At 39.8% G+C, this 16083-nt stretch overlaps 1 long non-coding RNA gene across 2 annotated transcripts in view; it reads right to left on the bottom strand.

Annotated features, from left to right (window-relative positions):
• LOC138424620 (uncharacterized) overlaps positions 1–16083 on the bottom strand; it is a 694361-nt gene that overhangs the window by 443609 nt on the left and 234669 nt on the right. For both annotated transcript variants that reach the window (XR_011250888.1, XR_011250887.1), the window contains exon 4: positions 3385–3477. This is a non-coding gene — a long non-coding RNA (uncharacterized lncRNA). The remainder of the gene's footprint in view (positions 1–3384; positions 3478–16083) is intronic.

Here is a 16083-nt window from a genome sequence, read left to right as displayed (position 1 = left end):
TAAGGTAAGGTATCTCATTAATAATTTCTGCATTGATTATATATTAAAATGATAAGATTTTGAGCATACTGGCTTAACTAAAATAGCTTATTGAATATATTGTTAAAATTAATTTTACTTGTTTTTTTGTACTTTTTAAAATGTGGCTACTAGAAAATGTAAAGTCACAAATGAAGCTTATGTCTGTGAATTGCATTACATTTTTATAGGACTATGCTGCTCTATAGGGTATAAAATGATGTTCAAAAAACTCTAAAAGGCATTTAGGTAAATTTAATAGGAGAAGGTATAATGTCATGTTTTAATACTCCTGTATTCAGGTAATTTGGAAGTAGCTTACTTGCCCTCTAGTGTACTTTGAAAATAAAAGGATGCAAAACATTGTGTGCGCTTGCCTGGCTGTTTCAGCAGTGTGAGTTTTCATTGTCTCCAGCAGCTACTGTGTCTGTTTAACTGATCTGCAGAGGTTCAACACTGCACGATGGGACATGTGGGTGTTTAACTGTAACACTTGAGAACACTACAGCTCAGCTGTTAGAATGTGGTGCTGAGGAGTCTAAAGTGAAGAGTTCAGTCCCCATCCAGACACACTGAGCTCAGCTTCTGTGAACAAGGGAGGCACTCCCCACCTGAGCCTGCTTTCTTGCAAATGTTTGCTGCTGCTGCTGTTTACTCTTGGTGAAATGAGGACCAGAACAACAGTGGTACTGCATGCTCCATCATCACAAGCAAATCATCACTACTATAAAGAGAGCCGAGTGCCATCCTTTGGGGGCAGTGCAGTGCATTCTTCTCTACCACTTTCCATACAAAGGAAAGCATATTGTTTCCCTCTGTTAAAAAAGAGGGATTTAAAAACTACATAAGCTGTAAGTTTAAAAAGCCAAGCAAAGGCAAAAACTTATACGAAGTACAGTGTCCTTTTCCTCGTTGCTTTCTGGGAAAATCATTCTCTAGGCACAAAAGGTCCCAAAGCTTTAAATCCTAGCCATCTTGTAGATTTAGAAAGCTGTAGTGGAAAGCACACGCTTGTGTACTGTAGTGTCATATCAGTTTTAAAACTTTACAATTAAACAACTCATTATATTAGATTTTTGCCTGATTTTTGCTCCTCAAATTACGAAAAGGCAGAATCTAGCAGTGCTATGTAATAGAAAGTGGGGTCCAGAGAGCCAGATCATAGGCCTGGTTTTGCACTGATGCTGTGTAGCCTGGAACAATTCATTTCCCTCTCTGGTTCTGAGTATCCCCCATATCATAAAAACAGAGTTTTGACCCTCATCTACTCTTATCCTATCATTCCAAAGCATCTGATCATCTTCAAAAGTCTACATGCATGCGTGCTAAGTGGCTCAGTTGTGTCCAACTCTTTGCAACCCCATGGACTGTAGCCTGCCAGGCTTCTCTGTCCATGGAATTTCCCAGGCAAGAATACTGGAGTGGGTTGCCATTTCCTTCTCTGGGGGGAACCTTCCCGACCTAGGGATCAAATCTACCTCTCCATTGCCTCCTGCATTGGCAGGAGAATTCTTTACCACTGAACCACCTGGTAAGCCCCCTTCAAGAGCCTAGTCAGACGTTAACTTTTCTCAAGTTCATTTTTTTCTGTTCATTTTTCAAGATCAATAGAGGTGACACCTCAGGCATTTGGCTGACCTTCATATTGAACAGCTGTGCCAGGCAGCTTTGGAATAGGCTCCTGTCTCCAGTGGCTTTTGCACCTGTGATCAGCCTGGCTTGAGAGTTCTGTTTTCTGTCTGCTCTGGCAGCAGGCTGGAAGTGACAGTGGTCACCTGTGTTGTTCTTTGAGCTTCCTATCCCTGATGACTGAGCCAAGAAATATCTAAGGGCCTTGTCAACAGCTCAGGCTGTCTCTCCTTCTCCTTGGCTCAAAACATAGTCCTGGGAATTACTTTGGCTGGATCTAGCTAAAGATCTGCCTTCTGAAGTAAAAGTTGACCTTCGATTAAACACCAAACAACAAGAAGACTAGAATAAAGTGGTCTTATCATAACTTGCCAACATTAACAGATCCATAGAATCTGGACAAAAGATGCCAAAAAAGTCATATAAGATAACATTCATAGAACACTTACTATAGACACTGTTAAGTATTGTACATGTGTTTCTAATGTAACCTTTATAAAAGGTCTATGTAACTTAATAGATTGTGGTTGTTTAATCACTAAGTTGTATCCAACTCTTTGGGACCCCATGGACTGTAGCCCACTAGGCTGCTCTGTCTGTGGGATTTTCCAGGCAAGAATACTGAAGTGGGTTGCCATTTCCTTCTTTAGGGGCTCTTCCTGACTCAGGGATTGAACCGTGCATTGGCAGGCAGATACTTTACTACAGAGCCAACGGGGAAGCCCTAATATATTACTTACACCATTATCATTACTGCCATTTTACAAATAAGGAAACTGAGGTTTAGAGAGATAAACATTCCCATAGATGCATAGCTACTTAGTGATAGAGGCAGGATGTGAAGATAGCTGCTGCTGCTGCTAAGTCGCTTCAGTCGTGTCCGACTCTGTGCGACCCCATAGACGGCAGCCCACCAGGCTCGTCTGTCACTGGGACTCTCCAGGCAAGAACACTGGAGTGGATTGTCATTTCCTTCTCCAAGGCATGAAAGTGAAAAGTGAAAGTGAAGTTGCTCAGTCGTGTCAGACTCTTAGCCACCCCATGGACTGCAGCCCACCAGGCTCCTCCGCCCATGGGATTTGCCAGGCAAGAGTACAGGAGTGGAGATAGCTAGATATGTTTAATTACAGAACTCAAAGAGATCCATGCTTTACCATCAGGTTAGTTTCTTAGAGCTTATTTGATCCAACAAGTCAAGTTAGGGCTGCCTGACTCAATCGTTTCTTCTGCTTGGGATGCCTAAACATTTTAAACAGTTGTGCATTAGTTCAAGTCCATTGAGAAGCAGGCACCAAGGCAGATTAGATGTCACTATTTATTTCTAAGCTTCCTTCCACCCCTGTTTTTTAACCCTTCATTTTCAGGAAAAAGGCTGGAAGGAAGAGGCCCACACAGGCCTCAGCAGGGATCAAGCTATTCACAAATTTCTACAGTTCAAATCTTCAGCAGACACAAGAGGGTTCGCGTTTTCCAGGTATGTCCCTGAAAATCTCCTTAGAAAGAGCTCAGAGACTCAGGATATTTCTGCATTTATGCTCATCTACCTATTTTTATCCTCTAAATTCATTTGATGTCTGCTCTTCCTTCCAAAGGTAACTCAGATCACACCAGGGCACCATGGAACATAAATCATTCTGAATAGAGTCTGTTTCTGGGCCACATCAGTGTATACTCAGGGGATCAACCTTTTAAAACTCCTTGCCAGTGTATATTTCAGTGCTCTGCTCTTATACTTACAACCTGACACAGGCCGCAATCTTCAGCATTTGTTCATTTTCCAAAACCATCACATTTTGCACAGCTTTCCAGGGCTGCTTTTGGAATCTTATCCTGTATGAGGGAGATCATAATGAGCAGAAGAGATCATAAGATATCATGTTTATCTTTAGCTCATCTAGGGAGACAGCTAAGGGGAAAGAATGATGCTTATTAATAAGCCCCCAGGCCCCTGATTGCTTCAGATCTGCCAAGTTAACCAAAACTTTACAGTGGTCTCCTTCACTGTATTTCTTAAGTCAAGCACACGTCTCTGAGGCTCTTCCTAAGCTGAGGCTGATTTATCAGGTGGTGCCTGCCAAAAGCCTAAGGCTCATGTGAAAAATGATTGAGGGCTGCTTAGACAATTTCCCCCAACCAGCTGCAATTTCACCACACTTCAAACCTACCAGACCCGGACTCTCATTTAGACAAGCAGCTGGTGTACTGGAAGGAGCTTTAACTAATAACAGCTACTAAATACATGCCAGTCATTTTATATACATTATTTCCATCCTGCTGACAATCTAAGGAAGTAGGTATGATTATCCCCACTCTATAGTGAATTGAATTAAAGACTAGAAGGTATCCATGATTTACCCAAGGTCACACATTTAGTGCCTCATGGAGAAAGGAACTCTTTCTGATTCTATATCATACTACTATATTGTTATGTGTGTTATGGGTGTTAGTCGCTCAGTCGTGTCTGGCTCTTTGCGACCCCACAGACTGTAGCCCACCAGACTTCTCTCTCCATGGAATTCTCCAGGTAAGAATACTGGAGTGGATTGCCATTCCCTTCTCCAGAGAAACTTCCCAACCCAGGGATTGAGCCCTGGTCTCCTGCATCGCAGGCAGATTCTTAACCATTTGAGCTACAGAGAAGTCTATATTGTTACCATCTCCAAATACAAGGCTGAAAACTTGACGCAAGTCCTACAGTTGTCAGCTGGGTAAACTTTGATAAACCATTTTTAACTTTACTCTAGGTCTTCACTGGTTTAGTTGAAGAATAGAAATAATGCTATTGAGTCTTAGTTTAGGATATACTCCCAGGAGTCAAATTGACAGGGTTTAAAACTCAATTCCATCCTCACTATTTTGGTGACCCTGAAAAAGTCAGTCAGCTTTATTTCTAAAATGGGGATAAGTAGTACCTACTTCAAAGGATAGTGAAAAGATTAAATAAGGTAAAATGTGTAGAGTGTTTGACATTGGCATATGATAAACATTCTTCATCATAATCATTATCTTGATAATGATATGACATTTTCCTTCACAGAATGTTTTTGAGGTTTGAATGAGAAAACATGTAAAAATGTGTTGTAAATGATAAAAGAGCTACACATATGTAAGGAAATAATATGTCAATTATGGACTATGCTATGAGATTTATACTAAGGATTCAACTGGAATTGGGAGAAAGTTCTAGGCTCCTCACTTAAACCTTAGGAGTATAGCGTCTTATCCACACCAGGTTAAACACTATCAAAGTACTTTACCCTGCACTTACTTATGAATTAAACAGAGCTAGGGTAAAAATCTTAAAATTCTTCTTTTTAAAACAATTTTCACCTTTGCCTGGCCTAGAAGGTATGTAGGCTTTATCATTAGGGCATCATCTGTATATAGGAGAGTAGCCCAAATGCCAAGATGCCTGGTATCAGATACCCCAGGCAAAGGGAAAATGTGGAAACTGTTAAAGAGTAGAAAAGATACAAATGTCTCAGAACAGAGTGGTTTGATGCCAGGCTTCCAAGGTTCACATCTCAGCAAGCGTGTGTATCAGTTTCTCAGTTTCCTTGCCTAAAATGTCCAGCAATTAATAGTATTGTAGGGTCACTAAGTGACAAAAGGTACTTCACAGAGATTAATATTAAATAAGTAATAGATATGATCACAAAAGTATACCACTTATTTGCTGAAATTGTATCTTTTGTTCCTAAAAATGTTTCCTTCCAACCTCTGATGAAAGTTTTGATGGTGATAATGTTGCAATGGAAAAAGTCTAAAATCAGGAGAAATCTGTAAAAAGAGCTACAAGATGTTTGTGCCCTATGTCAATAAGAATTGGCCACAAATATACATGTTTTATACAGACTTAAGAGTTCTTTTAGGCTTTTGGACCATCTATGGATAGTCAAGTTATTGAATGTAGGTCATTTTTTTTTTCTTTTAAATTGTCCCAGGCCATAAGTACAGAAAAAGAATCTCTGGTCTTGGTAGCAGAACCCATTTTATAGCTTAACCTAGTTTAATTCCAAACTAGACAGATCTTGCCTGGAAAACCCCATGCACGGAGGAGCATGGTGGATTGCAGTTCATGGGGTCGCTAAGAGTCGGACACGACTGAGCAACTTCACTTTCACTATTCACTTTCATGCCTTGGAGAAGGAAATGGCAACTCACTCCAGTGTTCTTGCCTGGTGAATCCCAGGGACGGGGGAGCCTGGTGGGCTGCCATCTCTGGGGTCACACAGAGTTGGACACGACTGAAGTGGCTTAGCAGCAGCAGTAGCAGTAGACAGATTTTGCTGGCAAAATGCCAAGATTTGCATCCTGGCTTCATCACTTACTGCAGATTTTATCTTAGGCAAGTTATTTAATCTTGCTAAGTCTCCCTTTGTCATTTGTAAAATGGGTATAATGAAATCTACTTCATAGGGACACCAGGAGAATTCTGAAAGTTTAGTTGCTCAGTCGTGTCTGGCTCTTTGCGAAGCCATGGCCTGTAGTCTACCAGGCTCCTCTGTCCATAGAATTCTTCCACCAAGAATACTAGAGTGGGTAGCCATTGCCTTCTCCAGGAAATCTTCCCAACCCTGGGATCAAATCCATGTCTCCCACATTGCAGGAAGATTCTTTATCATCTGAGCCACTAGTTTAACCCAGGCTTCAGCAGTATGTGAATCAAGAACTTCCAGATGTACAAGTTGGACTTAGAAAGGTCAGAGGAACCAGAGATTAAATTGCCAACATCTGTTGGATCATAAAGAAAGCTCAAAGGGAATTTCAGAAAAAACACCTACTTCTACTTCATCAATTACACTAAAGCCTTTAATCATGTGGATCAAAACAAACTGTGGAAAATTCTTAAAGAGAAGGGAATAACAGACCACCTTACCTGCCTCCTGAGAAACCTGTATGCAGGACAAGAAGCAACAGTTAGAACTGGACATGGAACAATGGACTGGTTCCAAATTGAGAAATGAGTATGTCAAGGCTGTATATTGTCACCTTTCTTACTTAATTTATACGTAGAGTACATCAGGCAAAATGTTGGGCTGGATAAAGCACAAGATGGAATCAAGATTGCCAGGAGAAATATCAACAATGTCAGATATGCAGATGATATCACTTTAATGTCAGAAAGCAAACAGCAGCTAAAAAGTCTCTTGATGAAGCTGAAAGAGGAGAGTGGAAAAGTTGGCTTAAAACTCAACATTCAAAAAACTAAGATCATGGCATTGGGCCCCATCACTTAATGGCAAACAGATGGGGAAAAAGTGGAAACAGTGACATTTTATTTCTTGGGTTCCAAAATCACTGTGGAGGATGATTGTAGCCATGAAATTATAAGAAATTATAAGCCTTGCTCCTTGGAAAGAAAGCTATGACAAACCTAGACAGCATATTAAAAAGCAGACATCTCTTTGCCAACAAAGATCTGTCCAGTCAAAGCAATGGTTTTTCCAGTAGTCATGTATGGATGTGAGAGTTGGACCATAAAGAAGGCTGAGCACTGAAGATTGATGCTTTTGAACTGTGGTGTTGGAGAACTCTCTTGACAGTCCCTTGGATAGCAAGGAGATCAAATCAGTCAATCGTAAAAGAAGTCAACCCTGAATATTCATTGGAAGGACTGGTGCTGAAACTGAAACTCCAATACTTTGGCCACCTGATGCAAAGAACCAACTCATTGGAAAAGATCCTGATGCTCAGAAAGATTGAGGGCAGGAGGAGAAGCAGGCAACAGAGGATGAGATGGTTGGATGGTATCTTTGACACAATGGACATAAGTCTGAGCAAACTCTGGGAAATAGTGAAGGACAGGAAAGCCGGGTGTGCTACAGTCCATGGGTTCACAAAGTGTTGAACTGACTTAAGCAACTGAACAACAGGTGAATTCAATGAGACAACAAATGTGTGGTGGACAGAATAATGCCCCTTCCTTTAAAAAAAAGTCGATTTTTTTTTAATATACCCAGAACCTGGGAATATATTACATGGCAAAAGGAATGTTGCAAAAGTAATTAAGGTTATAGACCTTGAAATACAGATACTGTCTTAGACTTTCCTAGTGGGCTTAATCTAATCACATGGCGCCCTAAAAGTGCAAGAAGAAAGCACAAAAGTAAGTCAGAGATAAAATGCATGAAAATTCCAAAGTATGAATGGGATTTAACTCACCATTGCTGGCTTTGAAGATGGAGGAAGGAGTCTGCAAGCCAAGGAATGCAAGCAACCTCTATAAGCTAGGAACAGTCTAAGTTGATAACCAGCGAACAAACGGGACTTCAGTCCCACCACAGTAAGAAACTGAATTCTGCCAAATACCTGAATGAGAAGAGAAGTAGAACCTTCAGAAAGAAACATAGCCTCCCCAACACCTTGACTTTAGCCCAGTGAACCTCTTTTAGACTTCTTCCCTATAGACTGAAATAGAAATTTTGTGTTGTGTTAAACTGCTAAGTTTTTGAAAATTTGTTAGGGCAGAAAATGGAAAAGTGAGGTTGAATGTCAAGTACTTAAAATGTGCCTGATACAAAATAAATATTAATTAATAACCAGTGATTTAATGATGGTGAGGAAGAAGAGGAGGATGACAACAAAGAATTCAAGTTATACCTGGAATTATGAATATTAAACCTGGTTGATAGCCACAAGATTAACCATTATTGAGGCCCTCTTAAAGGCCTAACATTGTACTAAATGCTTTCTATATAGTGAATTATTTTATCTAATCCTCACAACTGTCCTATGAAGTAGGCATGATTATTCCCATTTTACTGGAGCTCAGAAAAGAAAAATTCATCCACCTTATACTGAGTTATCCTGTAATGCAGAAGTTTTCAAGGACATAAGACATTTCTAAGCAGGAAGGTGGAAATTCCTAATGTCTCAAAAGATAGAAACACAGCACATTTGGTTGTTCCTTTAATGGACATGGATGCTTATGCAGCCCTTTCTTTCTATCAATGACTAAAGTAAGGCAGTTAGAGCTCTTTGAAGACAAGTTAAACACGGAGAGGTACACAGAAATAGAACTTGTAACTGTTTAAGAGACAGAGAAGCATTTCCTCATAAGACAATTCTGATCATGTATCTGATGAGAGCCCACGCATGTCCATTTTAAATAAGGAAACAAACCTCAGTCCTAAGCAGCTCAGGAAATATGAAATATTTCAGTTGGTCTGAGACAGAGTTTAGAAATGGAATCAAACATGCAGGCTCTTTTGACCAAAGTCATAAAGGATGACGTGACTCTTCTTTTCCCAAGCAGAGTGTGAGTTTAGGTAACTCATATTCCACGAGACATCCATAAAGGTATTATTCAACAGGTGGACACCACAGAAGTTTCCAATCCAAATTTTAGAATACTATTTCTCAAAGTATAGTTAGCCAATCACATGCATCAAAATTATTTGGATGATCTACTCTAAAAGCAATGAATTTGCAGAAGCCCAGAAATCTATATTTCTAACAAATATGTATTCTTTAGGTGATTCTCTTACAAATTCAAGTTTGAGAAACTTTTGTATAGAGATTCTCAAGGGAATAGAGAGGTAAGTTACTCTTCATCAACCATGAGAAATCCATTGACTGGTACCAGGGGAAGCAGAGATTCATTTAATTCCTACCCTACCTCCAAGATTTCATAGGCAGCTGCCTAACTACAACATAGGACAGACAGGCAGAAGTCATACATGGAGAAATAAGTAGACTGCTCTGGGAACACAGACACAGCAGTTAATTCTGGCTGGGGCTCTCTCTTCAGGATTTCAAGAAGAGGTATCATTCAGGCTTAGCTTGACAATGAGATCGGCAGCAGAGCATGGAATGAAACAAGCTAAGAACAGCCTTGCAGGGGTGGGAGTCAAGGTGAGCAAAGGCATGAAGCCATCTCCAGGATCTTGTGCATAGACTGATACTACTGTGGGAAAGGTCCTTAAAGGTTACAAGTGGAGAAGAAGACAAAAAATTAGTCTTAACTGGAAGACACCAAATACATCAATGACCATAATAATAAGATGAGGTAGTGAGCATTTTAAGTTTTTAAAGATACAATATGAGCCAGTCTATAGTTTAAAAATGACACAGGCTATACATTAATTTTTTTGTCATGAAAACAACTTATTACAAAATGAGTAGCTTACAAAAACAAATATTTGTCTCTCACAGGTCTAGAGGCCAGAAGTCAAAAATCAAGAATTGTCAGGGTTGTATTCTGTCCAAATGCTATAGAAAAAAATATTTCCTTGCCTCTTTCAACTTCTGGTGGTACCAGGCACACCAATATCTGCCCCTGTCTTCTTATCTTATCTCTGTGTCTTCTCCTCTCTGTCTCTTATAAGAACATTAGGGATGCACCCAGATAATCCAATATGAGTCCATCTCATGGTCCTTAAATTAATTACATTTGTAAAAACCCTTTTACAAATCAGGTCACATTCACAGGGGGTAGGACATGGACATATCTTTTGTGGGCATCATTCAATGTACTACAGGCAACCATAATGTAATACAGACTTGTTTTTGAAGGTAGATCTATTTGAATTTGAATACTTATTCAAAACAAGTTTTGCTACTTATTGTGTCACCATAATAAGTGGGAAAAAGTGGTGACAATACATTTTCATGGGGTTGTTATAAGGATTGTGTGTCATATACCAATCTAGGATATCTAGCATAGTTTCTGGTACATAATGGGTTCTCAAGAAATTATATTTAATGGCTCAGATCATGAACTTCTTATTGCCAAATTCAGACTTAAATTGAAGAAAGTGGGGAAAACCACTAGACCGTTCAGGTATGAACTAAATCAAATCCCTTATGATTATACAGTGGAAGTGAGAAATAGATTTAAGGGACTCGATCTGATAGACAGAGTGCCTGATGAACTATGAACGGAGGTTCATGACATTGTACAGGAGACAGGGATCAAGACCATCCCCAAGAAAAGAAATCCAAAAAAGCAAAATGGTTGAGGAGGCCTTACAAATAGCTGTGAAAAGAAGGGAAGCAAAAAGCAAAGGAGAAAAGGAAAGATACACACATTTGAATGCAGAGTTCCAAAGAATAGCAAGAAAAGATAATAAAGCCTTCCTCAGTAATCAATGCAAAGAAATAGAGGAAAACAATAGTATGGAAAAGACTAGACAAGTCTTCAAGAAAATTAGAGCTACCAAGGGAACATTTCATGCACAGATGGGCTCAATCAAGGACAGAAATGGAATGGACCTAACACAGGAAGATATTACGAAGAGATGGCAAGAAAACACAGAAGAACTGTACAAAAAAGATCTTCATGACCCAGATAATCAAGATGGTGTGATCACTCACCTAGAGCCAGACATCTTAGAATGTGAAGTCAAGTGGGCCTTAGGAAGCACCACTATAAACAAAGCTAGTGGAGGTGATGGAATTTCAGTTGAGCTGTTTCAAATCCTAAAAGATGATGCTGTGAAAGTGCTGCACTCAATATGCCAGCAAATTAGGAAACCTCAGCAGTGGCCACAGGACTGGAAAAGGTCAGTTTTCATTCCAATCCCAAAGAAAGGCAATGCCAAAGAAGGCTCAAAATACTACAAAATTGCACTCATCTCACATGCTAGTAAAATAATGCTCAAAATTCTCCAAGTCAGGCTTCAGCAATATGTGAACTGTGAACTTCCAGATGTTCAAGCTGGTTTTAGAAAAGGCAGAGGAACAAGAGATCAAATTGCCAACATCCACTGGATCATTGAAAAAGCATGAGAGTTCCAGAAAAACATCGATTTCTGCTTTATTGACTATGCCAAACCTTTAACTGTGGGGATCACAATAAACTGTGGAAAATCCTGAAAGAGATGGGACTACCAGACCACCTGACCTGCCTCTTGAGAAACCTGTGTGCAGGTCAAGAAGCAATAGTTAGAACTGGACATGGAAAAACAGACTGATTCCAAATAGGAATCCTTGAAGGAGTACATCAAGGCTGTATATTTTCACCCTGCTTGTTTAACTTATATGCAGAGTACATCGTGAGAAATGCTGGGCTGGAAGAAGCACAAGCTGGAATCAAGATTGCCATGAGAAAAGTGGCTCAGACAGTACAGCATCTGCCTACAATGCAGGAGACCCGGGTTCAATCCCTGGGTCGGGAAGATCCTCTGGAGAAGGAAATGGCAACCCACTCCAGTACTCTTGCCTGGAAAATCCCCTGGATGGAGGAGCGTGGTAGGCTATAGTCCATGGGTTCGCAAAGAGTTGGACATGACTGAGCAACTTCACTTCACTCACTTCAGATATGCAGATAACACCACCCTTGTGGCAGAAAGTGAAGAAGAACTAAAGGGCCTCTTGATGAAAGTGAAAGACAAGAGTGGAAAAGTTGGCTTAGGTAAAGCTCAATATTCAGAAAACTAAGATCATGGCATCTGGTCCCGTCTCTTCATGGCAAATAGATGGAGAAACAGTGGCTGACTTTATTTTGGGGGGCACCAAAATCACTGCAGATGGTGATTGCAGCCATAAAACTAAAAGATGCTTACTCCTTGGAAGGAAAGTTATGACCAACCTAGATAGCATATTAAAAAGCAGAGACATTATTTTGTCAACAAAAGTCCATCTAGTCAAGGCTATGGTTTTTCCAGTGGTCATGTATGGATGTGAGAGTTGGACTATAAAGAAAGCTGAGTGCCAAAGAATTGATGTTTTTGAACTGTGATGTTGGAGAAGACTGAGAGTCCCCTGGACTGCAAGGGGATCCAACCAGTCCATCCTAAAGGAGATCAGTCCTGGATGTTCATTGGAAGGACTGATGTTGAAGTTGAAACTCCAATACTTTGGCCACTTGATGTGAAGAGCTGACTCATTTGAAAAGAACCTGATGCTGGGAAAGATTGAGGGCAGGAAGAGAAGGGGACGACAGAGGATGAGATAGCTGGATGGCATCACCAACTCAACGGACATGAGTTTGGGTAAACTCTAGGAGTTGGTGATGGACAGGGAGGCCTGGCATGCTGTGGTTCATGGGATCACAAAGAGTTGAACATGACTGAGTGACTGAACTGAACTGAATGTTAATCATATAATATGACTTGTAGTATCATGTGAGATCTGTTAGAAAGGGCATGTATTTTAGGGTCTAAAGGAACAGGACTGAGAAATAAGTGCCCTGGGAATAATTCTTAACTCTATAATAAATCTGAAATTGGTAAAGTTAGGATTAAAAGAAGTAATATATGTAGAACATGCAGCCCCATGCCTGGCACATAGTAAGTCAGCTAGTAATGCTTAGTGATTACAAGGGCGAGACAAAGTGTCACTTTTAAGAGAAAGTCTAGTCACACACACAGAGATCTAGTGTTTCAGTTCAGTTCAGTTCAGTCACTCAGTCATGAGTGTTTAGAACATAAATAAAGCACTTTCATATGCAATAACTCATTTGGTTCTCCCCAAAGCTGTTTGATGTCTTACTATTCTGTCTTTGCCTGGGGCAAGAAGACTGTCCCTCCAGATGCTCAGGGAAAGGAATGCTCCCTGGACTATATATATATTTATTTATTTTTTTAACCAAGTTAAGTATTTCTGAGATTTTTCTGGTGACTTTTGGAAGGCAAAGTGGCCAAAAGAGAAATACTGACTGTGAGAAAGAAGACTTGTGTGTCGAGTCCTATAACTCTTTCCATAGGCCTGAGCAGAAGCTGCTGCACAAGGAGCTTTCTTACTCTGTCTCTTGCCATTTGCTTCCTTTTTATGATCCTTATACATAAATTCATATGAGAAAACAGGTCATATAGGGACTGTTTACATTACAGGGGCTCTGCTCTTAAAAAATTAAAATAATAAAAAGCTAATTAATTGTCAGAGTACCCATGTGAATCAGATCCTGGGTAGCATCTGTCATTTCCATCTGACACTGGTATCAGTGAGGTAGAAAGAAAAAGCCAAGGTGAAAGCAAATAGTGAAAAGCTCAGAAAGCCTTCACACTCTTCTGGGCACTCTCAGGGTTTCATAGTATGAAGACAACAAGGTTCAAAAACAAATACCTCTAAATGGTCAAGAAGACACAACTCAGAAAGGTGGATCATTTCAGAAGAGAAAACAAGTAAGTGTAAGTAGCCTATATCATAGAAAAATTTTAAGGATTCATATCTAGTCAAATACATTGAGAGGAGAGTGACCTATTGACATGAGTGAGGCAGAATAAAGAAATAGTATAGATAGACCACACTCTTTTTCAATGAAGAAAGTTCCAGAGCAAAGGTGAAATTAAAACTGGATTTCTAAACAATCTCAGATCAGGTCCCTTCCTTTTCATTCAGACATACCTGCTCCCTTCATTCAACTCTTAAAATAATTCCTAACTAGTCTTCTTGTCCTTCTTCAATTCTGATCCATTCTTCATGTGTCTATCACTTTAGCATTCTTCCTAAAATACACAAGTAGAAAACACACTAAAATAGAATTGCCCATGTGCTAATATAAAAAGAGATGAAGGTAGAGGGAGGAAAAGCATGCATACAATCTCTCTGATAAAGGAAGGCCAGTCAGTTTATTTTCTAAAGTTGAAATATGTATAAAATAGATAATCATATTATTATAAGCTAAAAATAGACTCACTATGATAACTAGCAGAGAGTTCTTCTCACTCTGTTCTCACATGGCAGAAGAGGGGAGAGAGCTCTCTGGGGCACTAATCTCATCCACAAGGGCTCCACCCTCATGACCTAATCACCTCTCGAAGGCCCTGCCTCCAAATACCATCATGTTGGGGGTTAGGCCTTCACATTTAAATGTATGGGGAATACAAACTTTCTTTGTTTTCCCCTGGGTATCTTTTTTTTTTCTTAATTGGATGAAAATTGCTTTACAATGTTATGTTGGCTTCTAATTTTCTTGTAGCACTTTATTTTGCATATTTTGCTAAGAGAGGAAGAGGAGGAGAAGTCAAGAACAAGGCCCTTTTCTTTCTCCATTTTTTTCTTCCCAAGATCATGCTCAAATAAGAAAGAAGACCTGAATCATGGATGCTGTTCTCTACAGACCACATGAAAGGTGTGGTCTCAGGCTCCTTATCTGAAAAATTTGTGCCTTACAAAGACAATAATTCTCTCCCAAAACTGTCTGAAATATTGGACTAAACTGCACTTCAGTGTGATAAAAGAAAATTACAGTCAAGTTTTAGTCAAAAGAACTATTAGCCTTGTGACCATGAAGAAACCACCTAATTTCTCTGACTCTATCATCTCAAATAGTAAATGGAAATGATAAAACTTATCTTGGATAACTTAAGAGCTAATTTTGAGAAGCAAATGAAATAACAGACATGAGAAAGCTTTGGAAATTATAAAGTGCAACATAAATATAAATCAATGCAACAAATACATCTACTATGTCATCTGATCTTTTTAACAACTCCAGAATACTGGAAAGAATTTTTATCCCCATTTACTGATAGAAAAAAGAAAAGGGTTATTCTGTTTGTTTAAAGTCCCTTTGCAAGTTGGTTATCAAGCCAAGACGAGTACTTAGTACCTGGACACCCCCTACTTCCTGGCTCTCACCTGTCTGGTTACTCTGTCTGTGCTATTATCCCCAAATCAGTCTTTGCCTTTCTGTGCATCTTGTTTCCTCTGACTTCAAGTTGGACTGGCCAAAAGAAAGACAAGTAGGTGGGAGGAAAGAGAGCATTTGGGGACATTTCTTCTGTTGCTGTCCTCTTGTCTCAGCACTGTGGCTCTGGCAATGACTGATCCCTCTACAACTCATGTCTAGAGCCTCATTCTACAGTGATAGGTCTCATGGGGCTCCAGTAACATTGGGTCCCAATGTTCAACCCTTGCTCTTCACACCTAGAGGGTGTAAGGGCTTCTTATACTCTGCTTGGCACCTCATCATCTTTTCCTGGCTACACAACTCTGAAAAGAACCTTCATTAAATTCTCTAAAAAATTCTACTTAAGCGTGCATTCTCTTATCTGCTAGGTTCATCACAATTCCAAACTTCTTGCTCGTAGGCCACCAAAGAAACTTTTACTCCCATCTCTAATTCCTCTGTCAGTCCTGTCCTCACTTTCCTCAGACTGCAGGAATCCCAGATCACCTCCATTGTGCTCCCAGTACTACCTTACCACCAATCTGAATCTTCCTTTTACCAATCCCTTTACCAATTTTAAAGCTTCTCGGTGCTCTCCTTAGTTCCTTTTCCCCAAGCCTTTCTTTTTCCTCAAGCCTTTCTTTTTCCTCTGTCTCACACTTCATTTCCCCGGAGTTGACCTGTCTGCCATATAATCTGGGTTAAGAAATGGCATTAAATCACCCTCTGAGTACCTCAGGAGAAACATATTCTATTCAAATCATGCATTTCTTTCAACTCCAAATTTGCAAACTATCCTTTTTTAAAAAAGGTAATTCTGTCTAAAAGGGATAAAAGTAACTGATCACCCTATCAATTTTTTTCCTCAAGGTTATATA

Source organism: Ovis canadensis, chromosome 19, assembly GCF_042477335.2.
Source record: "Ovis canadensis isolate MfBH-ARS-UI-01 breed Bighorn chromosome 19, ARS-UI_OviCan_v2, whole genome shotgun sequence".
Taxonomy (NCBI): domain Eukaryota; kingdom Metazoa; phylum Chordata; class Mammalia; order Artiodactyla; family Bovidae; genus Ovis; species Ovis canadensis.
The sequence above is the reverse complement of the archived record's forward strand: the minus strand, read 5'-3'. Positions and strand labels throughout refer to the sequence as shown.